We start from the raw sequence: 27,560 nt of genomic DNA, 5'->3' as shown, positions 1-27,560 counted from the left end.
GCTTTTTCACCATTGCAGCTAAGTTCATCCTTCAAAAACTTTTAACTCTACTGCCTCAAAATGTGCAGCTTTACCTAGTTTCATTATTTCCCTACAACACAATATTTTGTAGCTTAAGTCACGACAAGTTCATGTCCCACAGCCATCCCATCGAAACTACAGTACTTCCTCCTTGTCACGGGGGTGCTGAGTTTCAGGTTTCACAGAAAAAGAAAGTGAATTGCAGAATGCAATCCCAAAACTACTAAGAATCCAATCTAACATTAAAAAATGCAGTTTATTCAGTTACTTTGATGTAATGGCTTTGGTCACATGGCTATATTCAGCATGATTTTTCAGTGGCACATAGTGTTTTTTATTACAGTTTTTCATTTTTGCACTGTACAACAGACAAGGGTATGTGGATCGGGTACAATATACAAGAATTTTCCATTGGTATTGGTCGACCCCCCACCCCTCCTTGATCGGCGGGGGGCCCTTTTTGTTGTTTTACGATTCTTTATTAGATTGCATATCTTTCTTACAGTAGGTGATTGTCATCTATTTACATATGTGCAGCTCTTTCCCCTCACTCACTTTGTCGATTGACCACACCCTCATCCTGTTTTTCACATTTCTTTGGGGGTTCTATTCTTTGTGGCCTTGCTCTAGGCCCCCTATTATCCGTTCTGGCCATTCTCCAGCCTCCCCCTCCTCTCTCCCCGGCCTCCCCCCTCTCCCTCCTCTCTCCCTCCCCTCCCTGTCTGTTCCCTGCTGTCTTGTGAGCTCCCATATGCCCCCTCGCTCTATTGGCTGTTGGCTTTGAACAGGTCCAGGAACAAGTTGGTGAATGGCCCCCACGTTGTGTGGAAGCCCCCTTCTGTCGCTTGGATGGCGAATTTGATTTTCTCCAGGTGGAGAAATTCCGACATATCTGCCAGCCGTCGCAGCTGTGGGTGGTGCTGCTGATTGCCAGCCGAGCAGGATTCTCGGCCGGGTAATTAGGGACGCAAATGCAAGGGTGTCGTATCTTTTCCCATGAATAGTTCTGACTGATCCGATACCCCAAAGATTGCCACTCTTGGACACGGCTCTATCCTCACCCCCACAATCTTGGACATTGCCCCAAAGAAAGCTGTCCAGAACCCGACAAGTCTGGGGCATGTCCATAACATGTGGGTGTGGTTGGCCGGGTTTTCCTGGCACCGTTCGCATTTGTCCTCCACCTCCGGGAAGAATCTGCTCATTTGGGTTCTTGTCAGGTGCGCTCTCTGAACCACTTTCAGCTGCATGAGGCCTTGTGCAAGTGGAGATGGAGTTGGTCCCATTCAGTGCTTCACTCCAGAGTTCAACCCATCTCTAGTTCTTCCTCCCATTTTTCCCATGTTTCATCCAGTGGGGAGTGTGCCATTTCTAATAGTCGTCAGTACAGTTCCCCGCAGTTCCCCCCTCCCAGGTTACTTGTGTCCAGTAGTTTCTCTAGCATTGTGCGTCTCGGGTTCCGCGGGTGTGTTGTTATCTCCTTGCGGAGAACGTTCTTAACCTGTAGGTGCCGGAGTTCATTCCCGTTGGGTAGCTGCAGTCTCTCTGTCAGTTCCTCTTAGGTCGCCAGCCGATCTTCTGTGCAGAAATCCCTAATGGTCAGTGTCCGCCCATCTTGTCTCCATTTCCTAATGATGGCATCTAGCATGGCTTGCGCGAACTTGTGGTTGCCGCACATGGGGACCATGCTCGACATTTTGGTCAAGCCAAATGCTGTTGAGTGTTTGGCTGGCAGGAATAGGAGCGCGACCGTGGTGAGGGCCCAGAGTGTCGTTCCTGTACAGGATGTCTCCTCCATCCTCACCCATTCTGTGTCTGGCTCTTTCACAAATCTCCTCACTCTTTTTCCAGCGTAGCTGGCTAGTGGTAGTTCTGTAGGTTCAAGAGGGCCAGGCCCCCATGTTTCTTCTTCTTTGTAAGACTTTTTTGGGGATCCTTGGGTTCTTCCCCACCACACAAATGCCATAATCATCTTGTCTATCGAGTTGCAAAAGGCCTTGGGGATGTAGATTGGTATGGGCCTGAACAAGAAGAGGAACCTGGGCAGTACGTTCATCTTGATCGTCTGTACTCGCCTTGCCAGGGAGAGTGTGAGTGTATCCTATCTCTGTCGGTCCTTTTTTACTTCCTCCGCCAGACTAGTCAGATTCCACTTGTGAATCTGTGTCCAGTTGTGGGCAATCTGGATCCCCAGGTAGTGGAATTTGTTTTGGGCTAGTTCAAATGGTAGTCCCTCCAGCTCGACCCCTCCCCGTCTCGGGTTTACAGGAAATACTTCACTCTTGCTCAAGTTGGTTTGTAGCCCGAGAAGGCTTCAAACTCTTCAGAATCGTCATGATTCCTTCCATGCTGCTTTGCGGATCCGAGATGTAGAGGAGCAGGTCATCCGCACAGAACAAGACTCTGTGTTCTCTGTCTCCTCTTCGGATTCCCTTCCAGCTTCTCGATGCTCTGAGGGCGCTCGCTAATGGTTCGATTGCCAGGGCAAATCAAAGCGGGGATCGCAGGCATCCCTGCCTTACGCCTCTGTGCAGCTGGAAGTATTCAGAGCTGGTGGCATTGGTCCAAACGTTCGCCTTGGGGGCGTTGTATAGGAGTTTTGCCCATGAGGTGAACCCTGTCCCTAGCCCAAACCGCTCTAGTACCTCGATGAGGTACTTCCACTCAACTCTTCGAAGACCTTTTCTGTGGCCAGGGAGACGATCACCTCTGGTTTTCTCTCCCTGGATGGGGTCATTATCATGTTCAGCAGTCGTCTGATGTTCGCAGTTAGCTGCCTATCCTTAACAAAGCCCGTCTGCTCCTCTGCGACCACCTCTGGTACACAGTTTTCCAGACTGTATTTCTGTATTATGAGTACTTTTGCATCTACATTGAGCAGCGAGACGGGTCGGTATAATCCACATTCCATTGGGTCTTTGTCTTTTTTGTGTAGCAGTGATATGGCGGCCTGTGTTAGCATAGCGAGTCTGCGAACATCCCCCACAGGTGTGGGGCCAGTGCCGTTGCAAATGTTTTGTAGAAGTCCACCGGGAACCCATTGGGTCCGAGCGCCTTCCCCCCCTGCATGGAGTTGGTGCTCTCCATGACCTCTACCAGTCCTAATGGTGCTTTTATAACTATCGTCCCCCATGACTGGCATACCCGGTACTTTTGAGGAGCTGTTTCATCCTCTAGTCCCCATTGGGGGGCTGGAGGTGTGCAGACCCTGGTACAAGGCCTCAAACGCTTTGTTGACCTTTTTTGGTTTTCTGTTGACTTTCAGAATGGAGTCGATCAGTTGTTGCCTAGCCACCCTCTCTTCCCTATCTCTACACATCTCATAGGTGTTAATTTCTCCTCTAATCACAGCCTTCAGTGCCTCCCAGAACGTGGAAGGTGAGACTTCCCCATTCCGGTAGTTGGTAATGTACTCGCCGATGGCCTGTGATATTTTCTGGCAGAAAACACGTGGATCTGTATCATGGAGGGCCATGTCCAACCACCATCTCACATCCATGTAATGTGGAGCGTGGTCGGAGATTACAATCATGGAATATTCACTCTATCTCTGGAAGCACCGATTTCCCCCAAATGAGAAAAATCAGAATTCCCTCTTACCTGTACGCATGAACTGCCATCTGTCCCCACTGCCCCCATCTGTTCCATAAACGCACTCAGTTCTCTGGCCACGCCTGTCATTTTCCCCTTTCTGGGGTTCGATCTGTCTGTCACTGGGCAGGGCACAGTTAAAGTACCCACTCCCCCAATGATCAGTCGGTGCGTGTCGAAGCCGAGGATTTTCGCCATCGTCTTCTTTACAAGTTCCGTGTCGTCCCAGTTGGGTGCATTCACCAGGACCACTGGTGACCCGTCCAGGGCACCGCTGACTATGACGTACCATCTCCCTTGGTCCTTAACCGTCTTTGTCACAGTGAACACTGTCCTTTTACTTATCAATGTGGATATCCCCTGTCTTTAGTCCCGTACAAGGAATGGTAGGTCTGTCCCACCCAGCCCTTCCTTACCCGCAGTCGGTCCTTCTTCCTCAGGTGTGTCTCTTGGAGGAAAAATAACTCAGCTTTCATACTTTTCAGGTGAGTCAAAGACTCTGGATCTTTCAAGTCCCCTGATGTTCATGGTGACTATTCTGGTGGGGCACAGTTAAAGTACCCACTCCCCCAATGATCAGTCGGTGCGTGCCTAAGTCGAAGATTTTCGCCATGGTCTTCTTTACAAGTTCCGTGTCGTCCCAGTTGGGTGCATTCACCAGGACCACTGGTGCCCCAGTATGGGATCAACGATACTTACCTTATGAATATTCCCTTACACTCCAGGGTTTCCTTTTTTAGGGGGCGATCCAAAATAGCCTCCCTTTGTCCAGGGGCCACCCAACATGGCCACCAACTGTATGTATGCCATGTGGGTGGGCCCCTGCACTCTGGGGTTTCCCTCTGCTCAGGGACCCTCCAAAGTGGCTGCTTACGGTGCCATCTTGTTCCACGTTCCCGAGTTACCTGCTGAAGCCAGAGGACAGCCCTCCCCCGCCCCCACACTTGTCGTTTTGTTACCCCTGTGGTTTTGTTTCCCCCTACCCTTCTCGCTGCCCCCCTGTCCCACCATGTTCCCCCTCTTCTGTCTACCCCTCTGCCTTCCCTCCCCCAACGCGGTGTGTCAGTACCCCCCCCCCCACCCCACCACCCCCACGGCACCAGAAACTCCCAGTATGCCCCCCTCCCAGGGTCCATCTGACCTCCTTCTACGCGCACTCTGCTGGTGTCCCTATCTCCTCCTCACCCACTCCTGCACCCTGCTGCCCTCGTCTCCTCCTTTCTATGAGCTGGTTCCTTGTTCATAGCGAGGCGATGCAGTCCCGCGCAAAATTGTCCACTGATTTCCTCCGCCTCCTCTGTGCCTTCCTCATCGCTGCCTCTCTTGCTGTCTTTATCATTTTGTCAACCGCATTGAAGGCCTTGTAGATTGGTATGGATCTGAACTGGAAGAGGAACGTGGGCAGCACGTCCATCGTGATCGTCTGTATCCTCCCCGTTAGGGACAGCGGGAGTGTGTCCCTTCTCAGTAGGTCCTTTTTTACTTCCTCTGCCAGGCTGATCAGGTTCTACTTGTGGAATCTGGATTCATATATCGGAATTTTCTTTGGGCTAGTTTGAATGGTAATCCCCCAGCTCTACCCCTCCCTCCTTCGGGTTCACAGGGATGAATTAATTCTTGCTCAGGTTGAGTTTGTAGCCAGAGAAGGCTCCAAACTCTCTCATGATCTCTTCCATGCTGCATGCACACAGTTTTTTTAACATAGAAACATAAGTGCAAGAGTAAATAATTTAGCCCTTCCCTCATTCAGTGGGATTATGGCTGATCTTAGAAACATAACGCTACATCCCCATCTTTGCCTCTTATCCCTTAATATTAAAATCTATCAACCTCAGATTTAAATTTTACAATTATCTTGCATCAATTGTTGTTTGGGGAAGAGAGTTCCAAAGTTCTACAACCCTTTGTGGGTAGAAGTTTCCTAAATACACTCCTGAAAGCTCGAGCTCTGGGCTGGGATTCTCCGATCCTAGTACGCCCCGCTACGCTGCTGGCCAAATTTCCCATGCACTGCAACGGGACCAGAGAATCCCACCGGTGTAAATGGATGGAGAATCCCGCCCCTGATTTTTAGATGATGGCTCCTAGTCCTAGAACTTTGTTTTTTGTGGGAGTGTGTCAAATGTTTGAAACTCAACCTTTCCAAATTGATTCATCTTAAATGATATTGTTTAATATTTGTCATTTATTAACCTTGTTCAACAGCATTTCAGTGTGTGCACTGATTCATGCAGAATATTCTCAGTCAGCGCTTCTGGGTTATTGTGCCATCACGTATTGCATCCAGATTTTGTTACAACAAATAAGTAACCTAACTATATTAGTTTCAACTACTGTGAAGGTCAATCCTTAGTGAAGGAACTGAGTTTTCAGCAGGAAATGGAATCAATTTCATATTTTGAGCACTTATCTAGCAGAACATTATTAAGATTCCATTAAATTATTACTCATTCTACAGTTTAGTGATCCTGTCAGCTGGTCGACCATCATTTGGATGTCCAACAATCAAACTTTATTTTTAAAAATATGTTTATTCAAATTTTCCAACAAACTTTTTAACAAACCGCACCCCCCCCCCATAACAAAAAAAAAGAAACACAAACACAAGTCAAAAATTATACAAAACTTATACATTGGGTTTCCCCCATATACAGTAACTCCCCCATATGACATTCAAAGATACCCGTAGGGAAGCCCCCCACACCCACCCGAATTCCCCCCCCGAAAGATATCCCCCCCCCCTCCCCCCCCCCCCCCCCCCCCCACCCTTGGGTTGCTGCTGCTGCTGACCTCCTCCTAACGCTCCGCGAGATAGTCTAGGAACGGTTGCCACTGCCTGAAGAACCCTCGTAAGGCAAACGTTATCCTCAACCAGCTTAATGAACCCTGCCATGTCATTTATCCAGGCTTCCACACTGGGGGGCTTCGCGTCCTTCCATAATAGCAAGATCCTCCGCCGGGCTACCAGGGACGCAAAGGCCAGGATACCGTCCTCTTTCGCCTCCTGCACTCCCGGTTCATCCGTTACCCCAAATAGTGCCAACCCCCAACTCGGCTTGACCTGGACTTTCACCACCTTGGACATAGTCCTCGCAAAACCCCTCCAAAACCCATCCAGTGCCGGGCACGACCAGAACATGTGGACGTGATTCGCCGGGCTTCCCGAGCACCTCCCACATCTGTCTTCCACCCCAAAGAACCTACTCAACCTCGCCCCTGTCATATGCGCTCTGTGAGTAACCTTGAATTGTATTAGGCTGAGCCTGGCGCAAGAGGAGGAAGAATTAACCCTACTCAGGGCATCAGCCCACAGACCCTCATCTATCTCCTCCCCAAGCTCCTCCTCCCACTTGCCCTTTAACTCCTCTACCGAGGCCGCCTCCTCTTCTTTCAGCTCCTGGTAGATCGCCGAAACCCTGCCTTCTCCAACCCATACACCCAAAATCACCCTGTCCTGAGTCCCCTGTGCCGGGCGCAGCGGGAATTCCCTCACCTGCCGCCTCACACACCCTCACTTGCATATACCTGAAAGCATTTCCCGGGGGTAACTCAAACTTCTACTCCAGCGCCCCTAGGCTCGCAAACGTCCCATCTATAAACAGGTCCCACATTCTTCTAATCCCTGCCCGGTGCCAGCTCCAAAACCCCCCATTCATCCTTCCCGGGACAAATCGGTGGTTCTCCCGAATCGGGGACCAAACCGAGGCTCCCACCTCGCCCCTGTGTCGTCTCCACTGCCCCCAGATCTTCAACGTCGCCGCCACCACCGGACTTGTGGTGTACCTTGTCGGCGAGAGCGGCAGCAGTGCCGTCGCCAGCGCCCTCAGGCTCGTGCCCACACAGGACGCCATCTCCAACCTCTTCCACGCCGCCCCCTCTCCCTCCATTACCCACTTACGGATCATCGCCACATTGGCAGCCCAATAATAGCCGCACAAATTCGGCAGAGCCAGCCCTCCCCTGTCCCTACTACGCTCCAGAAACACCCTCTTTACCCTCGGGATCTTATTTGCCCACACGAAACCCATGATGCTCCTACCTACCCATTTGAAAAAGGCCTTGGGAATCATAATGGGAAGGCACTGGAACACAAAGAGAAACCTCGGGAGGACCATCATTTTAACCGACTGCACGCACCTGCCCGCTAGCGAGAGTGGCAGCACATCCCATCTTTTGAAATCCTCCTCCATCTGCTCCACCAACCGCGTCAAATTGAGCTTGTGCAGGGCCCCCAACTCCCAGCCACCTGGATCCCTAAGTACCGAAAGCTCCTTTCCGCCCTCTTCAACGGTAGGTCGTCTATCCCCTTTCTCTGGACCCTGGATGCACCACAAAGAGCTCACTTTTCCCTACATTGAGCTTATACCCCGAGAAGTCCCCAAACTCCCTTAGGATCCGCATGACCTCCGCCATCCCCTCCACTGGATCCGCCACATACAGCAACAGGTCGTCCGCATATAGCGACACCCGATGTTCCTCTCCCCCTCGGACCAGTCCCCTCCATTTCCGGGACTCCCTGAGTGCCATGGCCAGAGGCTCAATTGCCAATGCAAACAACAAGGGGGACAGAGGGCACCCCTGCCTCGTCCCTCGGAGCCGAAAGTACTCCGACCTCCGCCGATTCATAACCACGCTCGCCACTGGGGCTCCATATAGCAACCTGACCCAGCTGATGAACCCCTCCCGAACCCAAACCTCCGCAGCACTTCCCAAAGATACTCCCACTCCACCCGGTCGAAGGCCTTTTCCGCGTCCATAGCTGCCACTAACTCCGCTTCTCCCTCCACCGAGGGCATCATAATCACATTGAGGAGCCTCCGCACATTGGTGTTTAGCTGCCTGCCCTTTACAAATCCCGCCTGGTCCTCATGAATCATCCCCGGGACACAGTCCTGAATTCTCGTAGCCAGCACTTTTGCCAGCAACTTAGCATCCACATTGAGGAGCGAGATCGGTCTATACGACCCACATTTCAGTGGGTCCTTGTCCCGCTTCAGGATCAAAGAGATCAGCGCCCCGGACATTGTCGGGGGTAAGGACCCCCCTCCCTTGCCTTATTGAAAGTCCTCACTAGCAACTGGCCGAGCAGGTCCACGTCTTTCCTGTAAAACTCGGCCGGGAACCCATCTGGCCCCGGGGCATTCCCCGCCTGCATGCTCCCCAATCCTTTAACCAGCTCCCCCAGCCCAATTGGCGCCCCTAAACCAGCCACCTCCTGCTCCTCCACCCTCGGGAACCTCAACTGATCCAAAAATCATCGCAACCCCTCTTCCCCAGCTGGGGGCTCAGATCTGTACAGATCCCCATAGAAGTCCCTAAATACCTTGTTTATTCTCACCGCACTCCGCACTGTATTCCCCCCCGCTATCCTTAACTCCACCTATCTCCCTCGCTGCCTCTCTCTTACGAAGCTGGTGTGCCAGCATCCGACTCGCCTTCTCCCCATACTTATACGTCGCCCCCTGCGCTTTCCTCCACTGTGCCTCTGCTTTCCCCTTGGTCAGCAGGTCAAACTCCGTCTTGAGGTTCCGCCACTCCCTAAGTAGTCCCTCCTCATGGGCCTCTGCATATCTCCTGTCCACCCTCAAGATCTCCCCCACCAACCTCTCCCTCCCCTCTCTCTTCTCCCTGTCAGCCCTGATGGAGATTAGCTCTCCCCTGACCACCGCCTTCAGCGCCTCCCAGACTACCCCCACCTGCACTTCCCCGTTGTCATTGGCCTCCAAATATCTTTCAATGCACCCCCGCACCCACCCGCACACCTCCTCATCCGCCAATAATCCCACATCTAGACACCACAGCGGGCGCTGGTCCCTCTAATCTCCTAACTCCAGCTCCAGTGCGGGGCGTGGTCTGAGATGGCTATGGCCGAATACTCCGTTCCCTCCACTTTCGGGATTAGCGCCCTACTCAAAATTTTAAAATCTATCCGGGAGTTGGTTCTATGGACATGGGAAAAGAATGAAAATTCCCTGGCCAGGGGCCTGACAAACCTCCATGGATCCACTCCCCCCATCTGGTCCATAAACCCCCTAAGCACCTTGGCTGCAGTCGGCCTCTTACCCGGCCCCCCCCCCCCCCCCATTATCAAGCTTCCTACCTCCAGGTCCGGAATCTGACCCAGCATGCGCTTCATAAATCCGGCATCATCCCAGTTCGGGACATATACGTTTACCAGTACCACCCGCACCCCCTGCAACCTACCGCTCACCATCACATATCGACCTCCATTATCCACTACAATATTCATTGCCTCAAACGACAGCCGCTTCCCCACCAGTATTGCAACCCCTCTGTTCTTTGCATCCAGCCCTGAATGGAATACCTGTCCTACTCATCCCTTTCTCAGCCTAACCTGATCTGCCACCTTCAAATGTGTCTCCTGGAGCATAACCACGTCTGCCTTCAGTCCCTTTAAGTGCGCAAACACCCGGGCCCTCTTGACCGGCCCGTTCAGGCCCCTCACATTCCAAGTTATCAGTCGGATTGGGGGGCTGCTCACCCCCCCCCCTGCCGACTAGTCATCTCCTTTTCTAGGCCAGCCACGTGCCCGCGCCTCCCAGTCCCCCAGACGGCGGACCCCCGCCCCGACCACCTCTCCTACTTCCAGCTCCCCTTTGGCCAATGCAGCAGCAACCCTATACCCCCCCTCCACATCTAGCCCTTTTGCTCCCCCCATAACACTCCCGTAAGTCAGCTGACTCCTTCTGACCCCGGTCTCTCCCGCCATTCCATCGACCCCCCCCCAGTGTGAGAATCCCCCCTCCCTGGCAGTCAGTGTGCGTTCCTCTCCAGCACCGCCCATCCCTCCCCGGCCCCCACCCCCGTCCTTCCCTAGCGCAGGAAAAAGCCCGCGCTTTCCTGAGCCGGCCCCGCCCCCTCTGGCGCAGCTACTTTTGCGGCCTTACCCCAATTCCCCATCCCTGGGCCTCCACTCCCCCTCTTCCTTCGTGGGGATCTGCCCCTCCAACCTCGACGCCTACACTCTCCCACAGTCTCCCCATCAAATCCCTTCACCCATCCCCATCCAGCACCCAACCAAAGGAACATTCCCTAAACATAATAAACACCATATACACAGTAAACATCCCCCCACAACAAACCCTCAATTTGAGTCCAACTTTTCAGTCTGTATAAAGGTCCATGCCTCATCAGGCATTTCGAAATAGTGGTGCCGATCCTGGAACGTGACCCACAATCGCGCTGGCTGCAGCATACCGAACTTCACCCCCTTCCAATGGAGCACCGCCAAAGCCCAATTGAAACCAGCTCTCTTCTTAGCCACCTCTGCACTCCAGTCCTGGTAGATTCGGATTTCCGTGTTCTCTCACCTGCTGCTCCGCTCTTTCTTGGCCCATCTCAGGACACACTCTCTGTCCATAAAGCGGTGAAACCTCACCACTACAGCCCTTGGCGACTCGTTAGCCTTGGGTCTCCTTGCTAGGACCCGGTGAGCCCCATCTAGCTCCAGGGGCCTCGGGAAGGCTCCCGCGCCCATCAGCGAATTGAGCATCGTGCTCACATATGCCCCGGCATCGGGCCCCTCCACTCCTTCAGGGAGACCCAGAATCCGAAGATTCTTCCTCCTCGACCTATTCTCCAGGTCCTCAGATCTTTCCGCCCACCTCTTGTGCAGCGCCTCGTGCGCCTCTACCTTCACCGCCAGGCCCAAGATCTCATCCTCGTTCTCCGAGGCTTTTTGCCGCACCTCCCGAATCGCCGCCCCTTGGGCCTTATGGGTCTCCACTAGCTTCTCAATCGCCGCCTTCATTGGTGCCAGCATTTTGGTTTTCAGCTCCTCAAAGCATCGTCTAAGAAACCCCTGCTGTTCCTGCGACCACTGCGCCCATGCTGCTTGGTCTCCACCCGCCGCCATCTTGCTTTTTCTCCCTCTCACTTTTCGCTGCTCCAAGATCACTTTTTTCACCGCTCCACTCCTGGTCCAATCTATATAATATCGGGGGGGACCTTGCTGTCACCTTCCCACACTAGAAGCCGTCGAACAATTGCCGTTGGGGCGCCTCTAGAGAGCCCAAAAGTCCGTTCCCGGCGGGAGCTGCCGAACGTGCGACCTACCTAGGCATAGCCGCAACCGGAAGTCTCAATCAAACTTTTAAACAGTTCAAGGATTGTGGTCAAATTGGTCAAATCTGAATGAAACAGTCTTCCAGAAAGGAAAGCTTAACAATAGCATAATTTCTAAAGAGTCTCTGTGAAAACAGCAAATGTTGCTCTTTATCTTCCATATGTCCCTTTACCAAATCATTTAATTTCTATTGATGAAAACCCTGTGTACTGCTGAAGAGACTTGTTATCAAAGCTTTCTGTCTAGCACAAATCAGTACAAACGCAAGAAATGCAGAATTTCAAACTATTACAAAACTATGTGCAATAAGGAAATAACAGATTTTAAACAAATATTTCATTGCTATCTCTGTCTTCACAGTAAATGACACAAAAATACCATGGAACAATTTAGCGGCCTCATCGGCCCAACCTGGTGTTGGTAAGTCTCTCGCGAGATTTGAGACAATCAAAACGCTCGCAATATTTAACAAAATTTCGCAAGACATCGTGATCTCGATCACGTCTTCACTGGGCGTGATCCTGATCTGCATATTTAAATGGGCCATTCGGCTCATTTAGATGTGCGCTCGTGGGATTCTCCCGGTGTCCAGGACCTAAAAGCCACACCTGGGAAACCTCGCCTGGGCACTATTTAGTACTGGTTTCCACAAACGTGGACCAGTTGTAATGACACCTGGGGGGTCTCCCAGGCCAGGTGGTCGAGGACAGGCCAGGCTAGCACCCTGGCACTCCCTCTGGCACCCGGTCACTTTGGCACTGCCAACCTGGCAGTGTCACCAAGGCATACTGGCAATGCCACCCTGGCACTGCCAGGGGTGCCAGTGCCAGATTGGCCAGGTGCCAGGTTGGCACTGCCAGGGATCAGGCCCAGGGGCCTTCCCAGGTGGAGGGGGTGAGGGAATGTTCCTGGAGGCCTCCCTGAGGTTGGGGGAGGGGTGTTGAAACAGGAGGGGGAGGGGCAGAAAAAAGATTGGGCCAGACTTCATAAATGGCACCCTGATCTTTGAGGAGCCTTTCCTGCCAGATTCGGCAGTCAAAAATAACTCAAGTGTGGCCTCGGCGATGAGAAACTCCCCGAGGCAAACAAAATGGCAAAGTGCCATTGAATAGCGGGGTGTTTCCCGGCGTTGCAGCCACCAGGAAACACCCTGTGAAACACACCCAAACCCGGTTAGATTTTTTTAACATTGAACTACACCCTATAAAGTAGGAAACCAGGGGACTAACGAGAGTAAGAAACTTAAAATAATTAAGTAGTAAAGAAAAAGCTGGATAGGGGCAGCACGGTGGCGCAAGTGGTTAACACTGCTGCCTCATGGCGCTGAGGTCCAAGGGTGGATCCTGGCTCTGGGTCACTGTCCGCATGGAGTTTGCACATTCTCCCTGTGTTTGCATGGGTTTCGCCCCCACAACCCAAAGATGTGCAAAGTCGGTGGATTGGCCACACTAAATTGCCCCTTAATTGGAAAAAATGAATTGGGCACTCTAAATTTATTTTAAAAAAGAACTGGATAAATTAGTGGAACTAAAACATAGAAAATTCCATATATGGCCGACATCCTGCAGTGTTTCCTCAGGGTTTCCTGCAGTGCTAGTGGATGCATTGGTTGTGATCTTGTAAAATTCTCTTGATCCCAGAACAGTCTCAGTGGTTTGGAAGGTAGAAAATGTATTATCATTATTCAAAAAGGAGAACACAGAGGATGGCAGACTAGTTAGCATGATATCAGTTATTGCAAAAGTGCTAGAATTTGTTATTTAAGAAGTTGTCAAAGGCACTTAGAAAATCATAATACAATTGGGCAGACTCAACATGGTTTAATGAAAGGGCAGTCATGTTTGAGAAATGTCAGAGTCTTTTGAGGATGTAACTAACCATGTAGATAAAGAGGAACCAATGATACAGTATATTTGTTTTTTTTAAAAGGCATTTGATCAGGTTCCCACAAATGTTTGTTACACAAGATAAGGACTTATGCTATTTGAGGATAGCAGATTGGTTAAAGGACAGCAAACAGAGTAGAAATAAAGAGTGTGTTTTCAAGTTGGCAAGCTAACAGCAAAGGAGTGCCACAAAGATCAATGGTGGGACATTAGTTATTTACAAAGTACATTAATGACGTAGATGAAGGGGCCATGTCCAAGTTTGCTGACAATGCAAGGTTAGGTTTGGAAGAAAGCTGTGAGGACATAAAAGGTCTGCAAAGGTATGTAGATATGTTATGTGAGTGGACCAAGAAGGTGCCAGATGGAGTATACTGTGAGGAAATGTCAAGTTGTTCACTTTGATAGGAAGAATAGAAGAACAATATTTTTAAAATTACCACTATTAAAAGTTGTCCTTCTGAGGGATTTGGGTGTATTGTACTTTTTTTATTCTTTCATGTCTATGAACCTTGTTGGCAATTCCTAACTGACCTTGAGGAAGTGGTGGTGAGCTCCACTCTTAAACCACTGCAGTCCATTTGATATGGGTACACCACAGTGCTGTTAGGAAGGCAGTTGCATGATTTTTATCCAGAGACAGTGAAGGACAACAATATAGTTCTAAGTCAAGATGGTGTGTGGCTTGGAGGGAAACTTGCAAGTAGTGGTGTTCCCATACACCTCCTGCCCTTGTCATTCTAATAGAGGTGTTACATTTGCAAAGTGTTGCCAAAGAAGGCTTGGCAAATTGCAGCAGTGCACTTTGTATATGATGCACACTGCTGCCACTGTGTGAATGTTTAAGGTGGTGATGGGTGGGGTGACAGCGGGCTACTTTGTCCGACAGTGTTGTTGGGCTTCTTGAGTGTTTTTGGAGCCGCAATCATCCAAGTAAATGTGAGTAATCCTGATTTGTGCCTTGTGGATGGCAGACAGGCTTTAAGGAGTGAGGAGGTGAGTTACTTGCCATAAAATTCCCTCCTCTGACCTGTATTTATATGGCTGATCCAGTTGGCTCCTCCTGGTCCTCAAGCAGTGCTGTCAGGTTATTAAGCTAATGGATCCAGCTTCCTTTTATCTGCCAGGTTTCCTGGGAAGCCAGGCAACACAAGTTAAATATAGAACCTGTTGTGTTATATACTCTGGGATAACACAGGCTGCAACTCGATGCAGCTTTGACCAAAGGATACTCCAGACTTTGAAGTAAGTTCAATGTGATTTATTGAACCATTAGCACAGTTCTCCGAGTTCGACTCTCCTGCTAATCTTGGTATAGTAACTCAGTCTAACCAGTCTGCTCTTAGCCACGTGGTGGGTGTGATGCTTCTGATCTGCCCCTGTCCTACTCTCTAAGTGTCACTTGTGGAAAGAGACAGAGCATGTGTGCCCTGTCCTTATATATGGGTTGTGTCATGCCCCCTTGTGGTAGTGTCGCCTCTGGGTGTCTTGACTGCCCATTGGTCGTGTCCTATTCTATGTGTTCATTAGCTGTATGTCTGCACATCATGATGTCTCTGGTGCTCCCTCTAGTGTTTACTTAGTCGTAGTGTATTTACAGTGATGCATATCACCATAGAACCCTTGTTAATTTGGAGGCATGCTTTTGTGCCTTCAATGATTTGACCTACTTATTATTACCTTATTCCTGTTTGCAGACTGCCATTAACTGTTATTATCGATTTTGCCCATGTACCCATTTTTGTTTTGTCTCTTTTTCTACTTTCCTTTTGGGTACGGAGATAATGTGGTACCAAGACAGAAACAAAACATTGGGAAAGGCGAAGCCTTTAGGCAAGTAGTATCAGAAGCCTGTCCATCTTTTTTTTAATTGCAAGAGGCGGCACGGTGGCACAGTGCTTAGCACTGCTGCCTCACTGCTCCAAGATTCTGGGTTCAATTCCCGCCTCGGGTGACTGTCTGTGTGGAGTTTGATCTTTCTCCCAGTATCTATTTATTTATTTATTTATTTATCTGCGTGGGTTTCCTCCGGGTGCTCCGGTTTCCTCCCACAGTCCAAAGGTATGCAGGTTAGGTGGATTGGGCATGCTAAATTGCCCCTTACTGTCCCAAAAAAAGATTGGTTGGGGTTACTGGGTTAGGGAGATAGGGTGGAGGCGTGGGCTTAAGTGGGGTGCTCTTTCCAAGGGCAGGTACACTTGATGGGCCGAATGGCCTCCTTCTGCACTTTAAATTCTATGTTACTAGCAAGGAAAGTGAGATAAGAGAGAGATAAGTTTTGGATTTTTTTTTTATTGAAGTAGTTCACAGCAGAAAACTTTCTAAACACCAAAATGTAACATCAAAAATGAGGCAAAAATATATTTTTCACAGTAGTAAGCAACCACACCAGAAGCTATGTAAAATGCAATGGCCTGAGGCTGTTTGAGTCAGGATTATGGGGCTGAGAGTATGGCAGATGACAGGCAGGAAAAGCAGCAGGTGGCCATAGATCAGTCAATCAGGAGCCATGCAGAGCTAGGAACAGGAGACTCGAGTGATATCAGTAGCAACCATGAACAAGGGAAACAGAAGGTAAGACAGAGACAAAGCTGAAAGCACAGCAGAGTGATGAGTTGGTCAATATGAAAGAACAGTGAGGACAGGGAGCAAATTACAATCCCAAACCAGACCCCAACAGTGACTGGGATACTGGACCCAAATCCCAATATTTTAGTTTATTTGTAAGACTGTGCTAAAGAATGATTCGCTCCAGGGGTGATTGCATGAAAAAGTAGGGCTCTGGTATTTCTAAAACAAAACTTTATTAATACAGTACTTTTAACTTCACACCTGAAAGGAACAGCTTACAATTACCCCTTAACACAACTATACAGTTTCCCATTAAACATTAAGAAGAGAAATATACAGCTCTTAATCCAATTTAAAATTAACAGGGCTTTATAAAACAGATTTGGCTCTGGTTGAAGCCCCTTCAGACTCTGGATGAATATCTTCAAATAGCTGCTCCAATGAGGTTATTTCAATCTCTTTCTTGTCTTCAGACAAGATTGCTCTGCTTTAAAACATTATTACTCTTTTTTTAATATCTATCCTACTTGGCAAAAATTGTGGACTCAGTCAGGCAGATCAGAACTCAGCTCCTCTCTCTCAAAGCTTCTCCAAACTCACTGCCTCTCTGACTTTTTGAGCTCCACCCAGAAATTACCTCATCTCCAAAAGCTGAAAACAAATTCTGTACGATGTACCGGGAACGTTGCGCCTCAATGTGAGCGTGCTGTGCCGCAACATGGCAGGTAGATACTGGGAGACCCCGCTCCAAGGATTTACACGGCTCACTACACCTCGTGAGATCTAACGCGATCTCGCGAGATGTCACGATGTGAATCCTGCCATTGTGGCAGGATCATTTTTTGTAAAATCTGCATATTAGAGCGAGACAGCTAGTTTCACTGTAATATGCAGTTCCCTGAGGTTACAAAGGTATTGGTATCTGTCTCCTTTGCCTTGGAGACCTCGGGCAAGAGCCATTCAGTCCTGGTCCCCACTCGTGGGGGTTTCCCAGGCGATTGGAAGTCCCCAGGTTCTTGCCCTCTGGCCAAGGTGGTACTCTGGCACTGCCAACCTGGCACCTAGGTGGTGCCACTTGGGTGCCAGTCTGGCACTACCAAGATGCCAATTGGCACTGCCAGCTGCATTGCAAGGGTGCCAGGCTGCCGATGCCAAGCTGACATTTTGTATTGATGGAGTTCAAGCCCGGGGGTGCCACGTGGTGGGGTGCAGGGGCCCCCCTGAGGACTCCCTTATGGGTGAGTTGGGGCTTTGGGGGGGTTCAGGGGTCGCGTCTGGGGTTGAGAAATCAGCAGGGCCCCTCTGTGCAGGAAATGGGACAAAGTGCCATTTCCCGCACAGAGGGGCCCTGCTGATCTCGCAATTCCTCAGTTCCCCACTGAGGCCCCGTGTCTAACCGGAGTCGCGCTCGATAGCGCTGTGTTTCTCGGCACTAGGAGCACCAGGAAACAACGGCTAAAAGCGCTTGCTATGGCACTCTATTCCCATTTGGCTAGATCGGGCCCATTATCCCTGCAGGCTGCAAAAGTACATCAACGCCCAGGAACTTCCCCGGGCAAACCACTAGACATTCGCCCAGACTGAAAAACACATTCCTTGGTCAATTTCACATGCTGGCTGCTAAAACTACCCAAACCATGCAGAACAGAACTTTCCTTTTTAAAAGACCATTGCAATAAAACACATTCTAATCCCAGGCTATTAACCTTAAATTGCCCACTACATTTATAATCCAATTTTCCTAACATCTTCCAATCATCATAGGTGGGAGAATGGCGGAGTTGTAAGTGGGCCACTTTGAAACAACAGGATAGTTTGTCATGAGGGAACTGGGGTGGGTTAGGTGGAGGAAGACCTTGTAGCACAAGCAAGTCTGAACCAAACCAAGGGGTGCGACGCATAAAGAATGGTTCCTTCAGAGCACGAAGCAACCCTTGTTGCAGAGAAGGCTGAGGCTGAAAATGAGAAGCAACAATGCACAGCCCAATAGCGGAGTATCATAAGAGTGCAGACGCAGGCAGCTAACCAAAGAAAAGGAGCTGGAGAATAGAAAAGACAAAAAGTTTAAAAATTAAAATATGAGCATAAAAGTAGTTATAATATATAGAAAGCTAAAAGCTTTACATAAAAGCAAAATTGGAACGTGAAAAGCAAAATTGAGAGGCATCAAATAAATTCATAAGCGATGTCAATTGTAAACTGTTACCCAAGGCGATTTATTTTTTTTTTAAATAATTTTTATTAAAGGTTTTCATAAAATATCAATAACAAAATGAGAAAGAAAAAAGAACCCAACAGGGTTAAGTACAAAACACAATCTAAAAAAGCAACCCCCCCCAAACCCCTCCCCCCCTGTACCTAAATAATAAATGAACATTAACACCCCGACTTAAGACAACAGGTGTATACACCCCCTCAGACCCTTCCAGTGTAAATAACATAAACAAAAATAAAGTAACCCCCCAAGCTGCTGCTGCCATTGACCAATGTCTATCGTTCTGCCAGAAAGTCTAAGAACGGTTGCCACCGCCTAAAGAACCCTTGTACCGACCCTCTCAAGGTGAATTTCACCCTCTCCAATTGAATGAACCCTGCCATATCGCTGATCCAGGATTCCACGCTTGGGGGCCTAGTATCTTTCCACTGAAGGAGAATCCTTCGCCGGGCTACCAGGGAGGCAAAGGCCAGAATTCCGGCCTCTTTCGCCTCCTGCACTCCCGGCTCCTCTGCCACCCCAAATATTGCGAGCCCCAGCCCGGTTTGATCCTGGATCCTACCACCCTCGACACCATCCTCGCTACGCCCTTCCAAAATTCCTCCAGCGCTGGGCATGCCCAGAACATATGGGTGTGATTTGCTGGGCTCCCTGAGCACCTAACACACCTGTCCTCACCCCCAAAGAACCGGCTCATCCTTGTCCCGGTCATGTGTGCCCTGTGCAGCACCTTAAACTGTATGAGGCTGAGCCTCGCGCATGAAGAGGAAGAGTTCACCCTCCCTAGGGCATCTGCCCACGTCCCCTCTTCGATCTCCTCTCCCAACTCCTCCTCCAACTTACCTTTCAACTCCACCACCGAGGCTTCCTCCTCCTCGTGCATCACCTGGTAAGTTTCCGAGATCTTCCCCACTCCCCCCCCCCCGAGAGCACCCTGTCCTGTTCTGTGTGTGGCAGTAGCCGTGGGAATTCCACCACCAGCCGTCTGGCAAACGCCCTTACCTGTAAGTACCTGAAGGTGTTCCCCAGGGGGGAGCCCGTACTTCTCCTCCATCTCACCCAAGCTCGTGAACTTCCCGTCCACAAACAGGTCCCCCAACTTTCGTATGCCTGCCCTGTGCCACCTCGAAAACCCTCCCCTGTTCTTCCTGGGGCGAACCGGTGGTTCCCCCGTAATGGGGTCCACGCCGAGGCCCTAACTTCCCCCCTATGCTGCCTCCACTGCCCCCAAATTTTGAGGGCCGCCACCACCACCGGGCTCGTGGTATACCTCCTTGGAGAGAGCGGCAGCGGAGCCGTTGCGAGCGCCCCCAGACTCGTACCTACACAGGACGCCGTCTCCAGCCTCTTCCATGCAGCCCCCTCTCCGTCCATCACCCACTTGCGCACCATTGTCGCATTGGTGGCCCAGTAGTACCCACAGAGGTTGGGCAGCGCCAGCCCCCCCTATCTCTACTCCGCTCCAGGAACACCCTTCTCACCCTCGGAGTGCCTCGCGCCCACACAAACCCCATTATACTCCTGTTAACCTGCCTGAAAAACGCCTTCGGGATTAACACGGGGAGGCACTGGAACAGGAACAAAAACCTTGAGAGCACCGTTATTTTGATTGACTGCACCCTACCCGCTATGGGACAGCGGCAACGCGTCCCACCTCTTGAACTCCTCCTCCATTTGCTCCACCAGCCTTGTAAAGTTAAGCCTATGCAGGGCCCCCCAGCTCCTGGCCACCTGGACCCCCAAATATCTGAAACTCCTCTCCGCCCTTTTTAGTGGGAGCTCGCCAATCCCCCTCTCCTGGTCCCCTAGCAGAACTACGAACAGCTCGCTCTTCCCCATATTGAGCTTGTACCCCGAAAAGTCCCCGAATTCCCTAAGCATCCTCATTACCTCTGGCATTCCTCCCACCGGGTCCGCCACATACAGCAGCAGGTTGTCCGCATAAAGCGACACCCTATGCTCCTCCCCACCCCGCACCAACCCCCTCCAGTTCCTCAACTCTCTCAGTGCCATAGCCAGGGGTTCAATCGCCAGTGCGAAGAGCAGGGGGGACAGGGAACACCCCTGTCTCATCCCTCGGTGCAACCGAAAGTACTCGGACCCACCCAAGGCGATTTCAATGTGAAAGAAGAACACAAAAGTTTGACAAGGTTTGTGACAGATGAGTGATTTAATTGGACAGAAAATATGTAGATTTATAGCTAAATATATGTACAATAAGTAGCATATAAAACATGGTTTATGATTGTTCAATTTTTTTCTTGGCTGATGGGATATTGTTTTTTTTTCTTTCTTATAAATTTAGAGTACCCAATTCACTTTTCCAATTAATGGGCAATTTAGCGTGGCCAACCCACCTAACTTGCACATTTTTGGGTTGTGGGGGCGAAACCCACGCAAACACGGGGAGAATGTGCAAACTCCACACAGACAGTGACCCAGAGCCGGGATCGAACCTGGGACCTCGGCACCGTGAGGCCGCAGTGCTAACCCACTGCGCCACTGTGCTGCCCTGGCTGGTGGGATATTGGTTAAGCGATCTTTAATTACATGCTTAGACTTGGTGAGTGCTGCACCCATACATTCTTTCCACATGTAATGTAAATTCATTAATGTCTGGTCAAGACTTGCAGAATTGTGTTACTCCCGTCATATTTCCAGTTGTTCTAATAGCTTCCTAAGGTCTATTATAATATTAGGCAAATAATCTTAGGTTGGAGTTATACTGTTGATTCTGAGTTGATGAAAAGCAAGCTTAAATGCAGATCACCTGAAACTGCCAGTCTAACTCAGGAGTCAGGTTTCAATTTTAATCAGGTAGCACAGAAACCAAACTGTTTCCAAGAAGCCATCTACTTTTGTGAGATGTGAGCGTTGCTGGCACGGTCGCATTTCTTACCCATCTCTAATTGCCCTTGAGAAAGTGGTAGTGTTACGGATCAGGGAGAGATGGTAGAATGGTTCCCCCCATTTTTTCCACTTCTCGACTGACCAGCGACAGATGGTCATACATTTAGTGTACCCAATTCATTTTTTCCAATTAAGGGGCAATTTAACGTGGCCAATCCATCTAGCCTGCACATCTTTGGGTTGTGGGGTCGAAACTCATGCAAACATGGGGAGAATGTGCAAACTCCACCCACACGGACAGTGATCCAGAGCCAGGATCGAACCTGGGACCTTGGCGCCGTGAGGCAGCAGTGCTAACCACTGCACCATGGTGCTGCCCTTCGACAGATGTGTTTTAAAGAGAAACAAGAACTTTCAAGAACAGGCAAAAGTCAGGTTTTCTCGTAAGTTTAAAGGTGGATAAGTGTTTATATCTCAACACGTGAATGTATTCGCAACGGCATCCACTCACACACACAGACAAACACACACACACATGCCCACACACAAAAGCATACATATGAAAAGGTGATTACAAAAGGAGTCTTAAGAGTCCAAAATTTCACTGTCACCCTGGATTATCTTGTGATGCATTGCGGGTTTGTCATTTCCTTTTGGTTCATTGAATAAATGGATTTTTGGAAGTTTTTGACGACAGATTCAGCTCACCACTTGCAGTAGCAGGTTTCTAGCTTCACTCCAGTCACAATGCAGTCAAAACCCTGTAGCAAAAGCTTAGTAGGTAAAAGCTTGTTCCAATTCTCTGCCTGTTGATGGTTTTTGGCATGCCCTCTGCTTATCTGGACCTGTTCCCCTTCTCTCTCTATCTCCCTGCTCTCACAACCATAGTATCTGTTTTCCATTGTCCACATGAATGGTCTCTGACAACTTGAAGATTGACACCGAATATTGTATTGAGTTTCAGCAACTTGAATGACATCGAATCCCTACAATGCAGAAGGAGGCCATTTGGCCCATCAAGTCTACACCAACCTTCTGAAAGAGCACCCTACCTAGGCCCACTCCCCTGCCCTAGCCCTGTAACCCATAACCCCACCTAATCTTTAGACACTAAGGTGCAATTTAGAATGACCAAACTGCCAAACCTGTACACCTTTGGCCTGTAGGAGGAAACCAGAGCGCCCGGAGGAAACCCCATAGACACGGGGAGAATTCCACAAGGCAGTCATCCAGGGCCGGAATTGAACCTAGGTCCCCTCCTGCTGTGAGGCAGCAGAGTTAACCACTGTGCCACTTTTACTCCTACCCATTCACAGCCCCCTCTCCTCAATCGCGCACCCCACCCTGGCCGAACTTTGGACCTAAATATATTCTAGAGAGGCAGAAAGATTGTAAGAGGAGGAAAAAAAACATCCATGGCTAAACAAGGAAGTTAAATATAACATAGACAAAAACTAAGGTATACCATATTGCAAAGGCAGGATTGAAGATTGGGAAAATGTTAAAGTTCAACAAAGGCTTAATAAAAATGTAATAAAAAGAGCACAGGAAAATTATGAAAGAAAACTAGCACAAAACATAATAAAGGATAGCAAAAGTTTCCATAAGTATATAAAAGGGAATAGAGTAGCTACAGTGAATGATGGTCTCTTGGAGGATGGGTCTGGGGAGTTAATCGTGGGGAATATAGAACTGGCAGAGTCACTATATCAATATTTTGCCTCAGATTTCACGATGGAGAACACGAGTACCATCCCTATAGTAATGCAGAGGTAATAGAAAGGGAGGGACTTTGAACAATCATCATCAATAAGGAAACAGTATTAAACAAACTATTGGGATTGAAGGCAAACAAGTCCACAGGGCCTGATGGCCTACATCCTAGGGTCTAAAGAAAGTGGAAGTGGAGATAGTGGATCCATTGGTTATAATATTCCAAAATTCCCTAGAGGCGGGAAATGGTTCCAGTGGAATGGGAAAATGCAAATGTAACACCCACATTCAAAAATTGAGGGAGACAGAATGTAGAACTATTGACCAGTTAGTTTAACATCTGTTGTTGGGAAATTGTTGGAATCCATTATTAAAGAAGAATAACAGGACATTTAGAAAGTCAAAACACAATCCATCAGATTCAGCATGGTTTCATGAAGGGTAACTCGTGTTTGACTAATTTTTGAGAGTTCTTCGGAGATTTAACAAGCCAAGCGGCATAGCAGCAGAGTGGTTAGCACTGCTACCACACAGCGCCAGGGACCCAGGTTCTATTCCAGCCTTGGGTGACTGTCTGTGTGGATTTTGCACATTCTCCCAGTGTCTGCGTAGATTTCCACCGGGTGCTCCAGTTTCCTCCCACAGTCCAAAGGTGTGCAGGTTAGGTGGATAGGCCATGCTATAATGCCCCTTAGTGTCCAAGATTAAGGTGGGGTTACAGGGAAAGTGCAGGGGAGTGGGCCTAGGTAGGGTGGTCTTTCAGAGGTTCGGTGCAGACTCAATGGGCCTAATGGCTTCCTTCTGCACTGCAGGAATTCTATGGATTCTAAGTGGATAATGGGGATCCTGTAGATGTAGTATAGCTGGACTTCCAGAGGCATTTGATAAAGTGCCACACAAAAGGTTAATACACAAGGTACGGTCACATGGAGTTAGGGTACTTTATTCGCTTAGAAGACTGGCAAACCGACAGAAGGCAGAGAGCCAGGATAAATGAGTCTTTTTCTGGTTGGCAAGATGTAACTCGTGGGGTGCCACAGGGTTTGGTCCTCGGGCCCCAACTATTTATAATTTGGATGCAGGGATAGAAGAGCTACTGTAGCCAAATTTGGAGATGACATTAAAATAGGTGGGATAGTCAGTTGCGATGAGGAAATAAGACATTTACAAATAGATATAGTTAGATGAGTGGGCCAAAATATGGCAGGTGGATAAGTGTGAGGTTATCCATTTGGGTTGGAAATAGAGGAAGGCATCCTATTATTTAAACGGACAGAAACCTCAGAGTGCTTTGGTGTAGAGGGATCTAGGTATCCTCGGACATGAAAACTAGTATGAAGGTACAGTAGGTAACAAGGAAGGCAAATGGAATTTTGGCATTTATGGCTAAAGGAACAGGGTATAAAAGTAGGCAAGTTTGCTGCAACTGTACAAGTCTTTAATGAGTCTGGACAATTCCGGCCTTTATATCTGAAGATATTTTAACAACCACCACTTTGCTCTTAAGGGAAACAATGGGCGGGATTCTCCACCGGCAGGATTCTCCGTTTCGCCGGCGCCTAGGGGTTTCCCGACGGCGTGGGGCTGCCCCACAATGGGAAACCCCATTGACTGGCCGGCGTAACGGAGAATCCCGCCAGTGGGTCAGGGCAGAAATGTGGCGCGGCGGGGCGGAGAATCCAGCCCAATGGATTTTAACCAGGAGTGCAGAAACTGCTTGCGAGGCTGCAATTAACTCATTAATGGGCTATGTCACATGACCCTATGCTTCTAGCCTTTTGGACTGTTTTAACATTAAGTCTGTAACCTCACAGCTCAGACTGCTGCTTTAACACCAACTGACAAAACTTTAGCAGCTCCTAGCTGACCAAGCAGCCAGCCACCATCTCTCAACTCAAGTCTTGTTTGACTTTTAAAAGACTCTGACCATCACCTGCCAAGCGGTCTACGCACAGAAAGCCCATCGTGTTCAGCGCCATTTGTTTCAAGGAGTTTCGTATTGCTGTCTCCAACCAGGAACTTACCTGGACTGAACCCCACCATGAAGGAAACAGTCTCTGGACTTTGAATTCTTTCCCTTTGTTATGTTAATTTCTGTGGTTCTTTTACTGTCATCACCCATAGTTGAAAAGTTTCCTCTTTTCTCTCCCCCATTGTGTGTGCGTGTGTGTAAGAGAGGTTGGGAACAAGTTGAAACGTTGAATCTCTTGTCTATACAACATCGAAGTCAAAAAATTGCCATGGTGCAGTGAGTCACCATGTGAAAGCATACAAGTAGAATAGAATCACAGAATGCTGAGAGCACAGGAGACCATTTGGCCCTTTAATCCACACCAGCTCTGGACAAGAGCAATCAGCCAGTCCCACTCTCCAGTCCTTCCCCCACAACTCTGCAAAGTTTTTTTTTTCTTTTCAGGTGCTTATCCAGTTCCGTTTTGAAAGATTAATTCTGCAGCCCCATACTCTCAGGTATCTACATTCCAGATCTTAACCACTCACTTGCAAGATAAGTTTTTCTCAAGTTGCCCTTAGTTCTTTGGCTCATTGCCTTAAATTGGGCCCTCTGGTTCTCAACCCACTGCCAATTGGGAATTTTCTGCCTGGACGTGGTGGGTAGAGTGTTAACTGGTGCCGTTTTCCACTGAGCTGACAAAACACCTCAAACGTTTCAACTCTTGTTTCCGCCCAGATGCTGCCTGCCCGGCCTGCGGAGTGTTTTGCGTTAACTCCTGGTTCGCTGGCTGTCCAGCTTATAGTTCAATACAGTTTGACTTCTCCTTCTTCAAATTAAAGTCGCAGGAGTTGGCTCGGGGAATATGGTTTAAATCTGGGAAATGATCCTGGGTCCAATGTTGTGTGAACAGCTGGTGTTCGGAGCTGAAGTAATGGGAGCAGGACCCCCGGCCGCCCCCAGGCCGCCCCGGGGGACAGAGCCGGCAGCTGGGCCTGCGAGGGGCTGGATTCCAGCCCCCCGGGAGCGGGGATCACCAGGAGGGAGGCAACCAGGACCGCAGCAAAAATAAATAAGGATGTTCATTAATAAATAAACATGTCGCCGTGCCGAGAAAAGGCACCGGGCGAAAAAGATGCAAAGGTGAATTTTGAGGATCCGCATAAAATGGATGAATGGGAATGTCAAAGGTTAGCGCCTTCCGTGTCAATAACTTGTTAATTATTAATAAAAAAGACTAAACTCACCTCAGTCCTGTTCACAATGGCGCCGATTTAGGGGGTGAAGAAAAAGGAGCTTCACGGCGCCACCTTATGGTCGGTGCGGTAACTGCAGTGGGTGACTGACAAACGGAGGGCGATAACCCCCTAGACCCCAACCTCGATCCCCAACCTCACCCCCAGACCCCAACCTCGATCCCCAACCTCACCCCCAGACCCCAACCTCGATCCCCAACCTCACCCCCAGACCCCAACCTCGATCCCCAACCTCATCCTCAGACCCCAACCTCGATCACCAACCTCATCCCATCGACCTCAACCTCGATCCTCAGACCTCAACCTCGATTCCCAACCTCACCCCCCTAGACCCCAGCCACGACCTCCAACCTCAGCCCCAGACCCCAACCTCGATCTCCAACCTTACCCCCTAAACCCCAACCTCGATCCCCTACCTCATCCTCAGACCTCAACCTCGATCCCCAACCTCACCCCTTAGACCCCAGCCACGATCCCCAACCTCACCAAATAGACCGCAACCACAATCTGCAAGCGCATCCCCAGGCCCCAACTGCTATCCCCAACCTCACCCTTGGACTCCAACCCCGATCCCCAACCTCACTGCCTAAACCCCAACGTCAATCCCCCACCTCACCCCCTGGACCCCATCTGATCCCCAACCTCTCCCCAAAGACTCCAACCTCGATCCTCAGCTGCACCCACTAGACCCTAACCGCGGTCCCCAATGACACCCCCAGACCCCAACCTCGACCTCAAACTCACCACTTGGACTCCAACCTCGATCCCCAAACTCACCCCCTGGACCCCAACCACGATCTCCAACCACACCACCTAGGCCTCAACCTTGGTCCCCAACCTCAGCCCCCCAGACCCAACCTCGATCCCCAACCACACCCCCTAGACCCATTCTCAACCCCAACCTCACCCCCTAGACCCCGACCCCAACCTCACCCCCCAGACCCCAACCTCACCCCCCAGACCCCAACCTCGATCCCCAACTGCACCCCCTAGACCCCAACCTCGACCCCAAACTCACCCCCTAGACCCCAACCTCACCCCCAGACCCCAACCGCACCCCCTAGACCCCAACATCACGCCCCAACCTCGATCCCCAACCGCTCCCCCTAGACCCCCAACCTCGATCCCCAAACCACACCCCCTAAACCCCAATCTCAACCTCACCCCCTAGGCCCCAACCTCGATCCCCAACCTCCCCCCCCAGACCCCAACCGCACCCCTAAACCCCAACCCCGATCCCCAACCGCACCCAGTAGACCCCGACCACGATCTCCAACCGTACCCCCTAGACCCCAACCTCACTCCCCCAGACCCCAACCTCACCTCCCCAGACCCCAACCTCGATCCCCAACTGCACTCCCTAGACCCCAACCTCGACCCCAACCTCACCCCCTAGATCCCAACATCAATACCAACCGCA

The 27,560-nt window shown here is 49.9% G+C and overlaps 1 protein-coding gene across 1 annotated transcript in view; it reads right to left on the bottom strand.

Moving 5' to 3' along the window:
* LOC140391496 (ferroportin-like) overlaps nucleotides 1–26,163 on the bottom strand; it is a 126,265-nt gene extending 100,102 nt beyond the window's left edge. Inside the window, exon 1 of the mRNA XM_072476028.1 lies at nucleotides 26,132–26,163. The gene's annotated coding sequence lies outside the window, so the exon portion shown is untranslated. The remainder of the gene's footprint in view (nucleotides 1–26,131) is intronic.
* Nucleotides 26,164–27,560: the final 1,397 nt, after the last annotated feature.

The sequence above is a fragment of the Scyliorhinus torazame genome, chromosome 2, assembly GCF_047496885.1.
Source record: "Scyliorhinus torazame isolate Kashiwa2021f chromosome 2, sScyTor2.1, whole genome shotgun sequence".
Classification (NCBI taxonomy): domain Eukaryota; kingdom Metazoa; phylum Chordata; class Chondrichthyes; order Carcharhiniformes; family Scyliorhinidae; genus Scyliorhinus; species Scyliorhinus torazame.
This window is presented reverse-complemented; position numbering and strand designations above follow the sequence as displayed.